This window comes from Euprymna scolopes, chromosome 46, assembly GCF_053919585.1.
Source record: "Euprymna scolopes isolate OS-2025 chromosome 46, ASM5391958v1, whole genome shotgun sequence".
In the NCBI taxonomy this organism is placed as follows: Eukaryota; Metazoa; Mollusca; class Cephalopoda; order Sepiida; family Sepiolidae; genus Euprymna; species Euprymna scolopes.
The window spans coordinates 68,837,482-68,855,473 of NC_136527.1; the positions used below are offsets into that span (position 1 = coordinate 68,837,482).

General features: G+C 30.5%; 1 long non-coding RNA gene across 1 annotated transcript; it reads left to right on the top strand.

The window, feature by feature from the left end:
* Nucleotides 1-1,572: 1,572 nt before the first annotated feature.
* LOC145270798 (uncharacterized) lies at nt 1,573-10,256 on the top strand. Its single transcript, XR_013865568.1, has 3 exons — nt 1,573-1,723; nt 2,020-2,313; nt 7,918-10,256. It is a non-coding gene; the product is annotated as an uncharacterized LOC145270798 (long non-coding RNA).
* The last annotated feature ends 7,736 nt before the right edge of the window (nt 10,257-17,992 follow it).

Sequence of the window (17,992 nt, forward strand, 5' to 3'; positions counted from 1 at the left end):
GTTAGAAATTTCAGAGATCGTTCCAATCACGCGATTATTTCGACCATTATTTGCGTTGTTCAGTTGCTGCGGAGGATTCAGGAGTGGCGGAAATATTATGTTTCGAAAAACAGATTTCAATTCGGCGACGAGCTCGCTCCGTGCCTAATGAACTAAGGCAGGGTTCTAACCCATTTAATTCTACGCTCATTTAAAAGGAGGCTAAAATGTTATACGGATTAATTACTTCATTATCATTGCCCGCAGGGGGGCATACGATTTTATGAACATCGATCGCTATGTGCGTTGTTCGACAGTCTGGAAGAATTTCGAGAACCCTCAACCATTTTTACGAGCGGCCGATTCTACCAGCTTCTTCCACAAGAAGAAAACTGCCTTCGCCTTTCAAGGCATGAACTACCCGCCATTTGGCAGAAGCTAAAGAGGGCACTCTTTTGCAATACGGACTCCTTTGTACCCTTTTGTAAATAAAATTATTCTTGGATTTAAGCTGAGCCTTTGTTGCTTTTCTGTGTCTCTTTCATTCTGCCAAAGGCAAAAACGAGCAAGAGAATTTCTTAGATTAATTAGCCCCAAAACCGAGTGATTCTGGCGTTCGCAAAACGCAACAAACTAAAATTTTGTAAACACGAAAATTACGAAGGCCCAAAATTTTAGCCAGTCGAAAGAATGTGAAAATGACGTCATGTAATTAAAAGGGAGGAAGCCCCCCCCCCCACCAGTAGCGCATCATCCGTACAGTTTCACATTCTTGCGAGCAAGGAAATTATTAAAATCTTGCTTATAAAAATTAAAAAAAAAGTAGAAATATTTTTTGCAATTATACTTTTTTGGTGTGAAAATATTAAATAAGGAATGGTAATATCGAGTTATATAGAATTCATTAATAGGGATTTAGGGTTTTTTTTGTAATGTTCATGTAAAAATTATTTTATTTTTATTGTTACAAATTACGATGCTTCGTTTATATAAAAAACGCAAAAATAAATGGTTGCGTTTTTTATTTACTACTAAAAATTATAACTTTAGTAAAGGTATTTTTTGTTTAAACAAAAACATACATTTACTCTAAGATTTAAATAAAAATAATTAGTTCATTATATTCCGCGATCAATATTTGATAAATACTAAAAATTTCATTAAAATTGGTTTATTTCCTGAGTTTTGGTGATTTTTTAAGAAAAGAGAGATGTCAAAATGCTTATAGATTTTGAACATCGGCATTGCCCATGCCCCATACCTACTATTCTGATATTATCTAATTGGCCTTTCAAACATAACTTAATTTTAATACAACCATCATTCATTGATTTTTGTTCTTACATTAAAAACAATATTTAACATTAAGTGATACAATATTTACTTTTATGTTTTATTTTTTTAATTTCATTTTTGTTGAATTTGACTTTGAGATGAATCGTTTTTATCGCCACTCATATTACACGTTATTTTTTCACATTAAAAATGTTTTTTTTTTATTGTGAAAATATTATTCATTAATATTTTACAATAAAATAATTTTTAATTTAACCCAATACGTAATAACAAAAAATAAAAACAAACCTTTACATTACAATAAATTTACAAAAAATATTATGTCTATTTTCTGCGAACTAGTTTTTCCGGTCGCCATCTTGAATGTCGACTTCCACGCGTCAAACGCACCTCGTTTTGATTAATAGATTTTATAATCGTTTCTTTGTCAAAGATTGCCAAACAAAAGGTAAGTATAACTTGAATTTAATTGCTTTTTTTTTACTACATGGTTGCCTCCAACCCATTATGTTTCCATTTGCTTTTGAGATATAAATAACTCAACAATCCATGTTCGCATATAAACGAAGAATGATATAATTTTATAGATTTCTTTCCGACCGAATAATTTTTGTTGCTGTTGTTTCAAAGTTTGTTTTCATTTTTATCTCAGGAAATGTTTTTGATATTGAAACCGTTGCAAATTCGTTCTTTTGCTATTATTAGCTGTTGTTTTAAAGTTTTTTTGTTTTTTTTTGCTCTCAGAAAAAATAAATTTCCAGATCGAGAAGGGAGCAATGCACTTACCTTAAGTTGCACAAGAATTGCCCCCTTCCGCGACGAAACCGTGTTGTAGTATATTCACCAAACGAAAGTGAAAAAGATTTACGTTCAATCGCCAGCAACCGAATCAACTTGTGGTGAAAGAAAGAGAAAAAAAGGGAATCTCCCCTCTTATATAATGGAAGGATCAGATGATTAACTATCACATGATCTGGAGCACTAAAAAACTTTAAAAGGGTGAATAACAACAGCAACAATTCTTGGTTAGTATTCAAGGTAAGTGCACGCCGATCCTTCTCTTCTCAAGTAATCATTAATTCTTTTCTTCACAGATATTGAAAACGTTGAAAATTCGTTGTTTTCTTATTAATGTACGCTGACCTAACTTTAACGGCCCATGAATACATAAAGAAAGTAAGAAAAGCAAACGATTTGGAGACGATAATGTTCTTATTAAAATACACTGTGTGATTTAAAATAGTACAAACCTGATCTTGTACAACGTGCCTCTCTTTTAGAAAAGGGATTAAGGAAAAAAAATGGCTGCTCCTGCTATTTATGAACTGGTGGTCAACATGATGTAACAAGATTTGGAGGAAATATGCAAATGAGATACAACCGGTTTTTCAAATAAAAAGCCTGTGTGTCAGAGAGAGAGAGAGAGAGAGAGAGGGAGAGAGAGGGGAGAGGATGAGGTGTCTCTTTGGCAAAAGTAAGTTCTGACAGGTGTGCGCTGGGGGTTCTCATTGTGAGGAGGAGTATGTAATGGTTATAAATTCTTTCTTTGAACTTTACTTTTTAATAATACCAACGTATTTAACCCGCAAGCTTTTTCGGCACAACAACAAAAATAGGCAAACGAGTAAGGTTAAGCAAATTTTTAATCTATTTCATTTCTAGTTGTAAAAACACTATTTAATTATAAACTAGCTGACCGCCCCGTGCTGCCCTAGGTGTATCAGAATTTGGGGGGAATTTTTGACACCCCTAACAAAAAACTGCGAATAAAATAAAAAAAAATGGAATTTTTTTTAAAAAGTGGGTTGGTTATTTTCTGTAAGGAATATACTTCCAAAATAAACTAGAAATATTATTTTTTATTTAAAAACACAGTGTTTACAAAGTGCCTGCGGGCGTTCATGCAGCCATTTTTTTATGTAATGAAATCAATTGAATTTTATGAGCTAATTTTTTTTCGATTTTTAAACATTAAAAATCTATCAAACTTTTTCTATTGGTTCAATTTTTACGATATTTTCAGGTTCAGTGTGAAATTTTATGCTCTTTCCAATAAACCGAATATAATATTTTAGACAAACATTTTTTTTAATTCACCTCCCCCTCATTTTGAAATGTTTATTAAAATTTAAATAATTAATTTACTCACCAAATTTTTATATATCACAAATTGAAGCTAAAAGATGAATAAATAAAATATTCTAATTTAAAACAAAAAAAAAAGATATTTTTTTTGGAAATTTTTCTGTAAAGTCAAAAGTGTAACACCCTTTTTTTAAAAACACGTTGAAAGCTCATGTTATGCTTAGATTTTCAAGTAAATATCGGATGCTGACGACAATTTTTTTCTATTTCATTCAATGTTTTCTTTTTTAGATATTTAAAAAAAATCACTTGATGAAGAAGGAATAAAATATATTAATCAAAAACTCATGTATTTCATTAAGAGAATAAAAAAAATCGGCAGACTGTTTTTTTAAGGTAAAAATAAATGAATGTGTTCATTTTTACACTAACGTGGCCCTAAAATACTAATTTTGGGTTACAGCACGCAATAGAAAGAGACATTTTCATTGCTGCATTTGACTCTATTGACTGTGGAATTATTTGGAAGGTCATACATGCCTATGGTATGCATTCAAACGGCTCAACCTAATCAAAACCTAATATCTTTCCACATGCACTAAAGTTTGCCAGAATGTATATCAAAGTAGACTTCTGGTGATCGACAAAGCTGCATTCTCTTACCTACGTTCTTAACTTATACACAATCGATTGCATGACATTGAATACTATGGCCAACTTTCATGGTGTTACAGCTCTCTTAACTAACCTGGAGTGCATGCCACAACACTCACCCTGTGTCTGTGTCTGTGTTGGTGTATCTACTACTAGTCTTACCCTCTTTAACAAGGTGTAAAAGCACAGTCTTGCACTCGACCAAGCTCCAACCTCTGTCCCATCGTTGCAATGTTTAATCTTTGGGCCTATTTTATAAGTATGTTAAATGAATGTGCTCTGATGAACTCATAGTACTTGTGACCATTTAGCATATTTACTCCTGAATAACCCAACAAGCAACGTTGTTCAGTGTTCAAATGTAGAAAAGCTTTCTGTTAAGAGTGAAACGAGACAAAATCTCAATTTTTTTCACTACCTAATTATTATTATTATTATTATTATTATTATTATAATTATTATTATAATTATTATTATTATAATTATTATTATTATTATTATTAATATTATTATTATTATTATTTTTATAATTATTATTATTATTTTTTATATTATTATTATTATTATTATAATTATTATTATTATTATAATTATTATAATTATTATTATAATTATTATTATTATTATTATTTTTATTATTATTATTATTATTATTTAGATATCCTAAGTTAAAAACAGGTTTGTCTTACAGGTTCCAGCGTCTATGACTGTACTCGAATGCAGAAGTTAAAATGTAACACAGACATACACCTGGTTGCTCAATTTATTGCATCATCTCCTGTATACATTGTCCCAATTAGTAGGATTCCATTTAACTTTTTTTAATGGTTAAAAAACGCAAGAAAGGAAAAACCTTAATTTTTCTCACTACTTCTGATTATGCAATCAAATTTCATGTATTTCCTTACCATAAGCCATGAATCATAAATTCAGATGTACAAATTTCATTTTTTTTTTTAAATGACGCATGGTATCATACAGTGGGTGTATATTCATGAACAACACTAAGTATTATAGTGGTATTTAAATATAGCTTTATTGAGAATAGTCATTGTCCTGCCTCCTCATCAAAGAAGAACTTAGTCTGGTGTGTAGCCATTAAATGCCTAAAGAGCATTCATGGCCGGTATTTACTACTCCCCTCAAAAAACAAAAAAATGGCTAGATACGAATTAATCTCAGAAATAAATCAAAGAATATTCTTCATATAGATTTTTTATTTCTGTAAAAAATGGAAATTCCCATAGTCTACCAGAACTTGTGTATTTCGGAACCAGTCCAATTTTCAATTTTTAAATCCTCTCTATCTGGCCCAAAATATACCCCTATTTTCTGAGATGCAACCATAAATCGTACTCTACATTAATCCTTGATGTAGCTTTCACAGTACCAGGATACCAGGAATCCTGACAAGCAACAACTATATATTCACCAGTTAATGGTAATTTTCGTAATTTCTATTCTGTTGTTTTACTGAAAATTCAACTATGTAAACACAGAAATAAAACGGTATTTTTTAACCTTGTTTCCAGCTTAACATTTAAAAGGATTATTTTTCTAGGTTTTAGGGTATGTTGAAAACGAATATCGCATTTAAATTTTCTGCAAATAAGTAGTTTTTCAGATATTAAGCAATGTCATTTATTATGTTATCGCTGGTGGCCATCTTGGTATGCAGGAGCATGCAAACATAACCCAGAAAAACTATGTGATAATGCATGTAACAAGATGGCCACCAGCAATAACATAAGAAATTACATTGCTTAATATCCAGAAAACTACTTATTTGTGGAAAATTTAAATGCGATATTCGTTTTCAGCATACATGAAGAGTCATTTTAATGAAAAATGTTAACGTGGAAACAAGGTAAAAATTTAAAAAATGCATCACAATGAAATTCTTTATCAAACCGCTTAATTATTATTATTATTATTACTATTATTATTTAGATATCCTTAGTTAAAAACAGGTTTGTCTTACAGATTCGAATAATGGTCTTGACAATTTCAAGTTTCACAATATGTTTTATTCAATTGATAGGTGAAAGTACAGATTAGTTAACAAAACACCCTTCCCCATGTTTAGAATGGATTTCTAAATAATAATATTATTTACACAGGGTAGCATAAGTGGACAAGTACCCTTTGTTATATATTTGTTTTTGTTTGTTTTGTTTTCTTTGTTTGTTTGGAAATCAAATTTTTTTTTATAAATTGAGAAACTCAGAATAAAAAATGAAACTGATTTCTGCTTTCATTTTAAAAGCAGAAAAAAACAGTTTTTTGTTATTCTTTAGTCAGCTGAGCGCATAGCAAGCAATTTTCCCGAAGTGGATTTGAACTTCTATAAAATATAACATTTTAAAGAAATTTCCGCACAATTAATAATTATCAAATATTTACATATTATACATTAAAATAATTCTGAAACTATTATCCATATGAAAATGGATGATATATACCGATATTACTCATTAATTTTGAAATATTCTTAATCAATTTTGCTTGGTCGTAACTTTGATTCCTGTGGTCAAATCAAAGTCCAGTAGAGATGTACTTCTACGCTAATATAACCTGTAAAATTTCAGCTATATTAGTTCCATCGTTCGTTCAAATTTGACCCTGTGCATATGTATGCAAACAAGTACATTTTGTTATATATTTGTTTTTGTTTGTTTTGTTTTCTTTGTGACAACTAAAAAACAATTCTACCTTAAGTATAAGTAAGAAGATATAAGTACAATAACAGAAACGCATAAACTATACTAAAAGCGTTAAAAAAACAAAATAGTATTGTTTGGAAATCAAATTTTTAAAAATTGAAAATAATTTTTTATAAATTGAGAAACTCAGAATAAAAATGAAACTGATTTTCTGCTTTCGTTTTGAAAGCAGAAAAAAACAGTTTTTGTTATTCTTTAGTCAGCTGCATGCATAGCAAGCAATTTTCCCAAAGCGGATTTAAACTTCTATAAAAGATAACATTTTAAAGAAATTTCCGCACAATTGATGATTATGAAATAATTCTGAAACTATTATCTATATGAAAATGGATGATATATACCGATTTATTTCATCAATTTTGAAATATTCTTCATCAATTTTGCTTGGTCGTAACTTTGCTTCCTGTGGTCAAATCAAAGTCCAGTAGAGATGTACTTCTACGCTAATATAGCCTGTAAAATTTCAGCTATATTCAATCAAATTTGACCCTGTGCATATGTATGCAAACGTAACTGTTTTTTGTAAAAATCAAGTTCTAGTTTTAATTACACACAACTTGGGTACAGGAAACATATAAAAAAATATGTGAATTATTGGATACTAAGCTACCAGGTTAAAAAAATTTTTTTTAATTTGGAAAATATAACTATAACTATATTTATATTTAAATCAGTTTTTTAACTCAAGGAGGAAAATACATTAAAATAAGTCAACACAAAAAATATTGTTGACCTTGTGTATGCTTTGAATAAGAGCAGTGGTTTTAATATCGGACTTAAGACAGGGCAGCCATGAAATTGATAAGTAAATGAAGTTTTTGAAACCTAAAAGTCAAAAACAAGATGGACAGTTTAACCGCCCAAACAAACATGCTGATCTGAGTTTTATATAGATTATCTGTAAAACATGTATTCATTTATTTAATTAATAGATAAGTATCGTAAAAATATCCCCATTCAATTTTTAAATTAAATGATATTGAATTAAGACTTTTAAATAAAATTAAATATGATAATTCTAATGTTTGCTTTTAACAAAATATACTGAAACTTGTTTCTGATTTATGTTTTATAATTAACTGTGTCTATAGCTTAACGTCATAAAAATAATTATGTTTGTAAAACATGTGTAAAATTAATATATTTTCATGAAATTTATCTTTTGTTTTTAATTTTGCAGAATATCAAGTACACAACACAAGAAAACAAATGGAAATGGATTAAAGTTAAAAGCCGGAAATGAGAGAAATGTCAACTATACATTTTTTTCTTACACCAAATCACATTTTCTGAGATTATGCTGAAAAAACAATTTCACGTTTACTAGTAACGCATTTCTTCTATTGATAATCTTATTCAATCATAACTTAGATTGAATACTTTTTTAACATCACATGATTGTAGTTATGGGTGCATATGACTCGCATAATTATAAGTTAATATGATTAGTCTTTACATGTGTACAAAATATGAAACATCCAATTTATTTGAAAAAACATTTATTGTTGAACTTAAATTTATTTGAAAAACACTTTATTGTTAAATTTGAAATTTTAGCTTTATTATGGGTTATAAAAAGAGTACTGTATAATCATCTCTGAAATATAATAACGCAAAGTGGAACAATACTCTTGTAGTATATGCGGTTATTCCTTACAAGGAAATCACATATGCTCAAGCATATGATAACACACATTAAAGGAAAACCATATTCTTGCGAAGCGTCTTGCTCTTTTATGCAGAAAGATATTGATACATATGCAAATACATACTTGTGAATATGTAGCTCTTCCTTTATAGAGAAGCAACATATGTTGTAACATATACAAACACATAAAAAAAGAACCATATTCTTGTGAAGTATGTGGCTATTCTTATTCAAATAAATCAGATATGTTAACACATACGCAAACACATACTGGAGGAAAACCATATTCTTGTGAAGTATGTGGCTCTTGTTTTACACAAAAGGCACATATGTTGCAACATATGCGAACACATACTGGAGAGAAGCCGTATTATTGTGAAGTATGTGGCTCTTGTTTTACACAGAAGGAGCATATGTTGCAACATATGCGAACACATACTGGAGAGAAACCATATTCTTGTGAAGTATGTGGCTCTTCTTTTGCAAATAAATCAAACATGGGTAAACACATGCGAATACATACTGGAGAGAAACCATATTCTTGTGAAATATGTGGCTCTTCTTTTACATTGAAGGCATATATGTTGCAACATATACAAAAACATACTGGAGAGAAACCATATTCTTGTGAAGTATGTGGCTCTTGTTTTTCTGTGAAACACAGTATGTTGCGACATATGCGAACACACACTGGTGAGAAGCCATATTCTTGTGAAGTATGTGGCTCTTCTTTTGCAAATAAATCAAACATGGTTACACATATGCGAACACATACTGGAGATAAACCATATTCTTGTGAAGTATGTGGCTCTTCTTTTTCTGTGAAATACAATTTGTTGCAACATATGAAAAAACATACTGGAGAGAAGCCATATTCATGTGAAATATGTGTCTGTTCTTTTGCAAGAAAATCAACCATGGTTACACATATGCGAACACATACTGGAGAGAAACCATATTCTTGTAAAATATGTGGCTCTTTTACACAGAAGGCAAATCTTTTGCAACACATGCGAACACACAATGGAGTGAAGCCGTATTATTGTGAAGTATGTGGCTATTCTTTTGCAAATAAATTAACCATGATTACACATATGCGAACACATACTGGACAGAAACCATGTTCTTGTTAAATATGTGGCTCTTTTACATGGAAGGCACATATGTTGCAACATATGCAAACACATACTGGTGAGATGTCATATTCTTGTGAAGTATGTGGCTATCCTATTGCGAATAAATCAGACATGGATAAACATATGCGAATACAGACTGGAGAGAAACCATATTCACATGAATTATGTGGCTCTTTTGCAAATAAATCAGACCTAGGTAAACATAAGCAAATATATAGTGGAGAGAAACCACATTCCCATGCGGCTCTTGTTTTATATTTAAAGACTATGTTGCAACATATGATGACATACTGGAGAGAAGCCGCATTCCTGTGAGATACAATATGTTGAAATATGTGCCTCCTTCACAAGAAAATATATGTTGGAGCATATGTGAAGGCATAATGGAGAAAAACTATATTTTTTTTAAGTATGTAGTATTAATTATAATAATAATATCAACAACAACAAAAATTTCGAAATTTATAATTAAAAATTATAATCTAGTATTGAAGTAACCGGAAATGGAATTTATTAGAGTTCTTGCTTTTCGCATGAAACATGATTTTAAAAACAATCATTATGAAACAATCACAAAAAGAAATGAAATTAAAATACAATTATATAGGCAGATTTGCCGTTTAGTTGTATAAATATCTTCGCACAAAAGTTTGTTTATATTAGAAATATTTCACAAACTTTAAATGGGTAAAATTTAATCATACTATTATTTCACATGTGAGGATGTGATTAAAATGTAATTTAAATTAATAACGTTGTTTAACAAATAAATAAATAATGAAAGATGAAGTTTTAAAATGATTAAATGTGTTTTAAATGTGTTTTATTTTATAATTTATAATTAAAAACATTGAACTATACAAAGTAAAATTTTTAGTACTTTAGTATTTTTGATATTGTGGTGGAATAATGATGTTATTATTCTGAAAGCCGTTCTTAACATTGGGAGAGGAGAGTTTTTTGTAAGGATTATATGCTTCCCCCTTACAATTGAATAAAACAAATATCGCGAAAATCGAATTTAACCTGAAATAACTATTTAAAAATAGCACGCTATCAAGAATTGATAAGCACTAAAGTCAGATTTAATTTAATATGCATATTAAACTTTTAATTATTTTTAAAGCCATTCTTTACATGGGGCGGGTATTTTGCAGCTTTTCTGTGCTCAAGCCTTACAATTTAATAATAATAATAATAATAATAATAATAAAGATATCGTTCCTTTGGATGGTTACATTCAATGCTGCCAAGATTAACCTTGTTTCCTTCAATAATTACAAAAAAACCTTCTCTCTTATCAATAGTAATGGCCCAAAACACATTACCTGAAAGTACTTATTTAAAACTCCTCCTCGATCTAACGTTCACAGGGAACATAAGTTGGAACAGATACATTGAGAGCATTGCTATGACTGCTGATAAGAAGGTGGGCTCTCCCTATTGTGCTAGAAAACTACTTATGCCGGAAAGTATCATGTACCTCTATAAGGCCACCATTCGCCTATGTATGGAGTACTGTTGTCACATTTGAGCTGGTGCATCTACTAGTCTCTCACTCCAAGACAGGGTTCAAAAGAGAATCGCCAACCGGATAGATCCTGAACTGTCATCAAAGCTTCAGCTGCTGCCCATCGACGAGATGTTATGTCCTTCTGCCTGTTCTACAAGTATTTTATGGTGAATGCTCTGACGAACTACAAGCACTTGTACCACTTTGAGGTAAATACCCCTTATAAACCTGTCAAGCAGCCAAATCCCATACCTACACAGTAAAGATCTTTAGGTGTAAGAAAGCCTTCGTCCCCAATATTTTTCCCCCCAGAACTGCTAGATTTGGAACTCCCTTGCGGGACTTTGATTCCCAACTGTACTGATACGCACAATTCCATGTGTAATGTGAACAAACATCTTTCTGCCGATCTCCCTTCATGATATCCCTGAAACTTATGTCCATGATAGTAGCCCCCTGCTTCAAAGTGGCGTGGTACCTTGTTTTGTGATGAAAATTGAATTTTAAAAAACTCGAAAAAACTATTTAACGATGCATAAGCACCAACTTTTTTAAAAGTAGATTTTGTTCTCAGATGCATACAATGGCAGATGAGAACAATATCGTAAAATTTGGTGTTTGCGCATTTTTGATACCATGCTATTTCTAAATATTTTTTTCAGGTTAAATTTAAGTTTCACGATTAATTTACAGATAAAAACACTCACTCCAAAAATAAAAGAGAGAAAAAAAGAATATTCCATGTGTTTGTTAGAGAGAATTAAATTAAGTAAAACAAAAGTATTGCCCAGAAGAAAAACAGCCAAACAAAAAAGGATTTTTTGTTGGTAGAATATATAGAAATAATTATTCTTCATTAATAGAATAGTACAAGGACAGAGTATTTATTACTATAGACAATAAACGAAAAAGTGTAAAGAAACAAATATATAACAAATATCTGTTACGAAAAGCAAAATATTTTGATGAGTTTTAAGTGTTTTAACATCTTTTTAAGCGTTTATTCAGTTCGGAAAGCAAGTAATACCGAGTGTTACGTTAGAGAAAAATCGTGAACACGTAACGATCACACCTTTTGAAGTCTCAATAACAACTCAAAAATAGAACATTGAACAATATATTGTAAGAAACACATCAAATAAATATTACCGCCAGATTTATTAGTTATATATTCCGGTTTTATATACCAGTTTACTTGTTCTCATTTCCATTGTAAAAAATACTCGAAGAATGTATCGATTCAAAACAGATTTTTATGAACGCTATTAGAGGGAAGATATAATTGTAAATAGATGCTACTTTCCAACATTTTTATTAATATAATGATTAGAGAGATAAAACAAGAGTGTTGTTAGAACACTTGACTTACAAAAAGTAATAAAGTTTTATTTAAATCTATTTTTCAGGAAACATGACTACCAGCAATTGAAACATTGATTTTTAATAAAATTTTCAAATTTCATAAAGTAAATTAGAATTTTATTTTATTACACAAAATATAATATAAAAAAATAACGAGTTTGTTTTACAATCTCTAGGAAAAAGTGCTTGGAAATCCAAATATATAACAAATAAATGTTATCAAATCAAGATAATGTACTCTTCTAATTATCTAGAAAAGTTTTTAGTGGTTTTAATCACTCTAAAACGTTTATTCGGTTCCAAAAATATATAGTATCAAGCGTAACGTGAAAATAAGAAAAATAGCCGCGATTTGACATCTAATTATTTAAAGTTTAAAAATAACTTAAAAATAAAAAAAATACAAAATACCGTTTTATTTTATGAAAGAAATACAACATAAAGAATAACGGGTTTGTTTTACAATCAACTGAGATTCGAAAAGTATAGTCCAAAATTTAAGTATATGACAAATGCTATCAAAGGCAAGAAAAGTTACTCTTCTGTTAGAGAATATATATTGAGACACATTGACCGGAAGTCATGATCAGCTGATCGAATTGTGTGTGAGTCATGTGATCAGGTTAGCTGAATCATAGAGATTTGGTTTAGACTTAGAGAGGACGAGCGGCCTCACCGTTGTCTCCTCTTCTTCACTGGAGGGATGGAACGCTGATGTGTGTAGAACAGAACAACACAAGCCAGAGATTCACTTTCCTTCTTCTGCGAGACATCTGGAAAGTAAAATAAACTATAAAACGAATTCATCGTTTTGGAGTGAATAAATATTCGTCTAAAACAAGTACCAGTCTCCCCTCCAAGACGAGAGATTTCCAGATGGACCAACATCCAAGACGCAGAAAAATACATGTACCACACACACACGCACACACAACGGCATATGAACAACTAGACAGAACCACTAGACGATCACATGACATTAACTCTGAATAGACGATCACACACGATTCCCTTTATGATTCGTCACCTTTTATGATAGACAACGCAACACTTCCACCTATATAACAAATAAATGTTACCAAAGGCAAGAAAAGTTACTCTTCTACTTATATTGAAAAGTGTGTGGTTGTTTTACTCACTCCCCTACGTTTTTTCGGTTCGAAAACAATATAATGTCGAGCGTTACAATGTACAAATTGCGGCTATATTTTTGTTCTCATGTAATGCCGTTACATGAGAACAAAAATATAGCCGCAATTTGACATGTAAATATTTAGTTTTCAAAATACCTTAAAAATAATTTTTAAAATAACAAAATACTGTAAGACAACCACTCAGAATATCTCACATTGTCTGTTTCTCCCTTCCCTACACCCGGCCCAGATTGTTGGTTGACCAGTGACCATTCTAAAATTATGCTATTCGCTATTCCACTATTAAAATAAACAGTTCGACAATTAAAAGACACCGCAATTTTCCTCCATATCTATTCACTTCCACACTACATTCAATATTTACTAGTTATATACATTAACTTTTTATTTCTGTACTATTCCAATATTAAATCGAATCATTAAGGATGTTATTACATTTATTCAACATCAACGGACAGCCGAAATCATAAACAGCTATGTGAAACTACTTCTAATTCCACCCACTGTGAGGGAGGGACAGTTAGAGATGAAGAGATACAGAGAGTGGGGGGGGAGAGATCAGCCATGTTACAATGCTATTTAGGTCATTCACGCGTTATAAGGTTTGTTTCCAGACTGATTAATGCAATAATTTATTGTGGCGCATTCAGTACGATTGTTTATTTTTGATTCCCACCGTCTACAACTTATCTTTCTGTATTTGACTCTTCAAGCTGCCGGTAACTTTTTTTTTTTCTGTTTACTTTTATCGTTTGCTCGACACGGTCCTAGATGCTATTTGTAACTTAGGGAGTTGCTTTCTTTCTTCACTATATAAACAATATTTCTTTCAGAATTATAAAAAACAAAATATACTCCTGTTTTCAAACTTACGTATATATTGTTTTGTTAAACATAAAAAACTGTTTATTATTTAACGTTTAAAAATCATTATGGTTACCGTGCTTGACTATTAACATTATTTCGCAAGCGATTCATAACATGGGGAGGGTATCTTGTAAGTATTCTGTGCTCTCGCCTAAGAATGTAATAAAAAAGAAACTTATGCATAATAAGGACCGTTTGATCAAATTCACAAGGATTTAAATTTGTAATCAGAAAATAAATATTTTCAGTTGCGTCGTAACTAATCTGTAATTTCACCTAACAATTCAGTAAACACAAAGAAATTATGAAACTTGAATTTTCTGTTGTTAAAACCGTATGGATTAGTTTATTAAGAAAACTCCTGGGGATATATTGCAGAGAAGTCACAGATAAACATAAAAACAAACACAAAAAAATAATATCTTTTTTATCAAATCGTTAGGTGAAAGTACAAATTAATTACTGCCTGTTCGGTAACATGAGTGCACGCAACTGAAAATAACAGTATTTTCTTTATTATAAATTACAAATATAACTCATCCGGTAACATAAGTGCATAAGTACCCAGAAAGTGATTTTTAATATCGTATTCAGTTAAATAAATCCATAAAAGACGGCACTTGAATGAATGATTTATTTTATTGTCGCTAAACCGTAATCAGGTGATTACAATTTTAACAGACGAAAAATTGGGAGACAAAAGAGTAAGGAGAACGATGATTTGAATTAATAAAAAATATTGTTCGATCGAAAGTCAAAACTTATGAGATGCAAATATGGCAGACGTTTTCGAAATTGACACCGACTCTAAATTCCACAATTTACACTTTATTCACGTTATTCTCATCGATTTTAACACATACTTTGTGACCATCACCGACAAAAATTTAGCTGCAATATTTTTCTCAGTGATGGTCACAAAGTACGTGTTCAATTTAGTAATACGTTATAAGTGAAAAATGATCCACAATGATAAAAGTCATAAAATACATTTTTTTAATCATTTTTATCTTTTCCTTTCTTTATATATATTGCTTAAACACCCCAATATCGTATATATATATATATATATATATATATATATATATATATATATATATATATATATATATATATGTATATATATATATATATATATATATATGTACGATATTGGGGTGTTTAAGCAATATATATAAAGAAATATATATATATATATATATTTCTTTATATAATATCACTTTATATAATATCACTTTCCAAATTATAAAAACTGTATATTTTTATATTTTACGGGGGGGGGGTTCATAAACGTCCACCAAATCTCTTAATAAAAGAGAGTTGTAGTAGCCCCATATATCATTGTGGCACCAAACCTAGATTCGGATGATATATATATATATATATATATATATATATATATATATATATATATATATATATATATATATATATATATATCACTTTCCAAATCATAAAAACTGTATATTTTTATATTAAACACATTTGCCTGATGTACCTCCAAATAAATTGTGATTTTCATTACTGTTCAGTCAGTTTGTATCTGACTACATTTACACTATTTCTTTTATGTTCCTTTTCTGTCAAATAATTTACGCCGCTAAAATACAAATAGTCCCTTTATTACATTAGCTACAAATAGTTTTCAAGATATAATGACAAGCATTATGCACTGCAATTCAATGTCGTACGTACATGCAATAAAAAAAAGTGTACTTCTCTGCAGGCACTGCCACCCTCATTTTTTAATAGTCTTTGCTGACAACATATATCAAGATCGAACTTGGGGCAAATACTTGGACAGCTCCACCCCCCATAAGATGGGGTGTCTTCTGAAACCACCACCAACAACAACAGTAGTTTAATTTTTTATGGGAGGGGGGGCATGCTTCCACTGAACAACCAGCAATTGAAACATTAAAATCACAATCACATTTTCAAGACTTTATGAAGTAAATTTATGTTATCTCCAAGGAAAATGGAACATAATTGCCCCATTTGCATTCTCGTTCTCATTCTCTCTCACATTCCTGTCCCAGGGTACTGAGAAATACTGAGAATATTCCACGTTTAATGCCAACCTGCCCCTGCACCTCTCTGTTTGCTTTCAGCACCGTTTTCCATTGAGCCATACTTGTCTCCAAAAGCCCTACCACATTCCTAGCAACATTCATCATCAATAGTGTTTCACGGATCCATAAATGAGGAACCATGTCGTAAGCCTTTCTGTAATCGATCCATGCTGCACTCAGATTCCTCTTCTTTTTCTTTGCATTCTGCATTACTGCCTTATCAATCAGTAATTGCTTCTTGGAACCCCTCGAGCCTTTCCGACACCCTTTCTGCTCATCAGAGAAAACACTATTACTCACGAGATGTCCATAAAATTTTTTTCTGCAAAGATTCCAGTTAACAGTTTCATTATTACTGGTAGACATGTAATTGACCTATAATTGCTGGCATCTGTTCCCTTTTGCAGGATTAGTGTCATCGTTATAATAATAATAATAATGATAATAATAATAATAATAATAATAATAATAATAATAATAATAATACCGGTAATAATGATAATAATAATCATAATAATGCCGATAAGAATGAAAGTAATGATAATAATAATGTAAGTAATAATGACACCAATAATCGTTATAATAATAATAATAATAATAATAATAATAATAATAATAATAATAATCATAATAATACACTGTAAATGGAATGACACCAAGCAATTACAGTCCAATAACATGCTTTGCAGGGTCCTTCCTAATTAGTGTCTTCATTATAATAACAATAATAATAATAATTATAATACCAATAATAATAATAATAATAATAACAATGAAAGTAATAATGACATTAGTAATAGTAATAATACCGATAATAATAATAATAATAATGAAAGTAATAATGACAATAATAATAATTTTAATAATGATAATAGTAATAAAAGAAGAATACGCTGTAAATGGAATACCGATAATAATAATGATAATAGTAATAAAAAAATAAGGAGAATACGCTGTAAATGGGATGACACCAAGCAATTACAGGCCAATAACATGCTTACCGATAATGTGGAAAATTTTAACAGCACAACTGAGTGAACAGATATACTCCTCTCTTAGCACTCATGGACTACTGCCCGAAGAATAAAAAGAATGCCGAAAAGAAAAAGAGGGACACACGACTTATTATACATAGAACAAAATATTTTGAAAGATGCTAAAAGCAGGAAAAATAACATCAACCTATCAACCCTTATCCTCGAGTGGCCCCTGGGCCTTGATAAGTGGTTACACCCATGTAAAAAAAAATGGAAATTGGAATTGACAGCTGCAGGAAAACAACTGAATGAAATAAGAATACAAACATTTTCCAAGGAGATTCGCTATCAAAATTTCTGTTTGGCTTAACTATGATACCACCTTACTAGATACTTAGAAAATATAATGCCGGTTATAAGTTTACAGGCACAGAACAACGAATAAACTACCTCATGTATATGGATGACCTGAAGCTGTTTGCAAAATAAAAACCAAAAAGAATCTATAAACGCTGATAAACGCAGC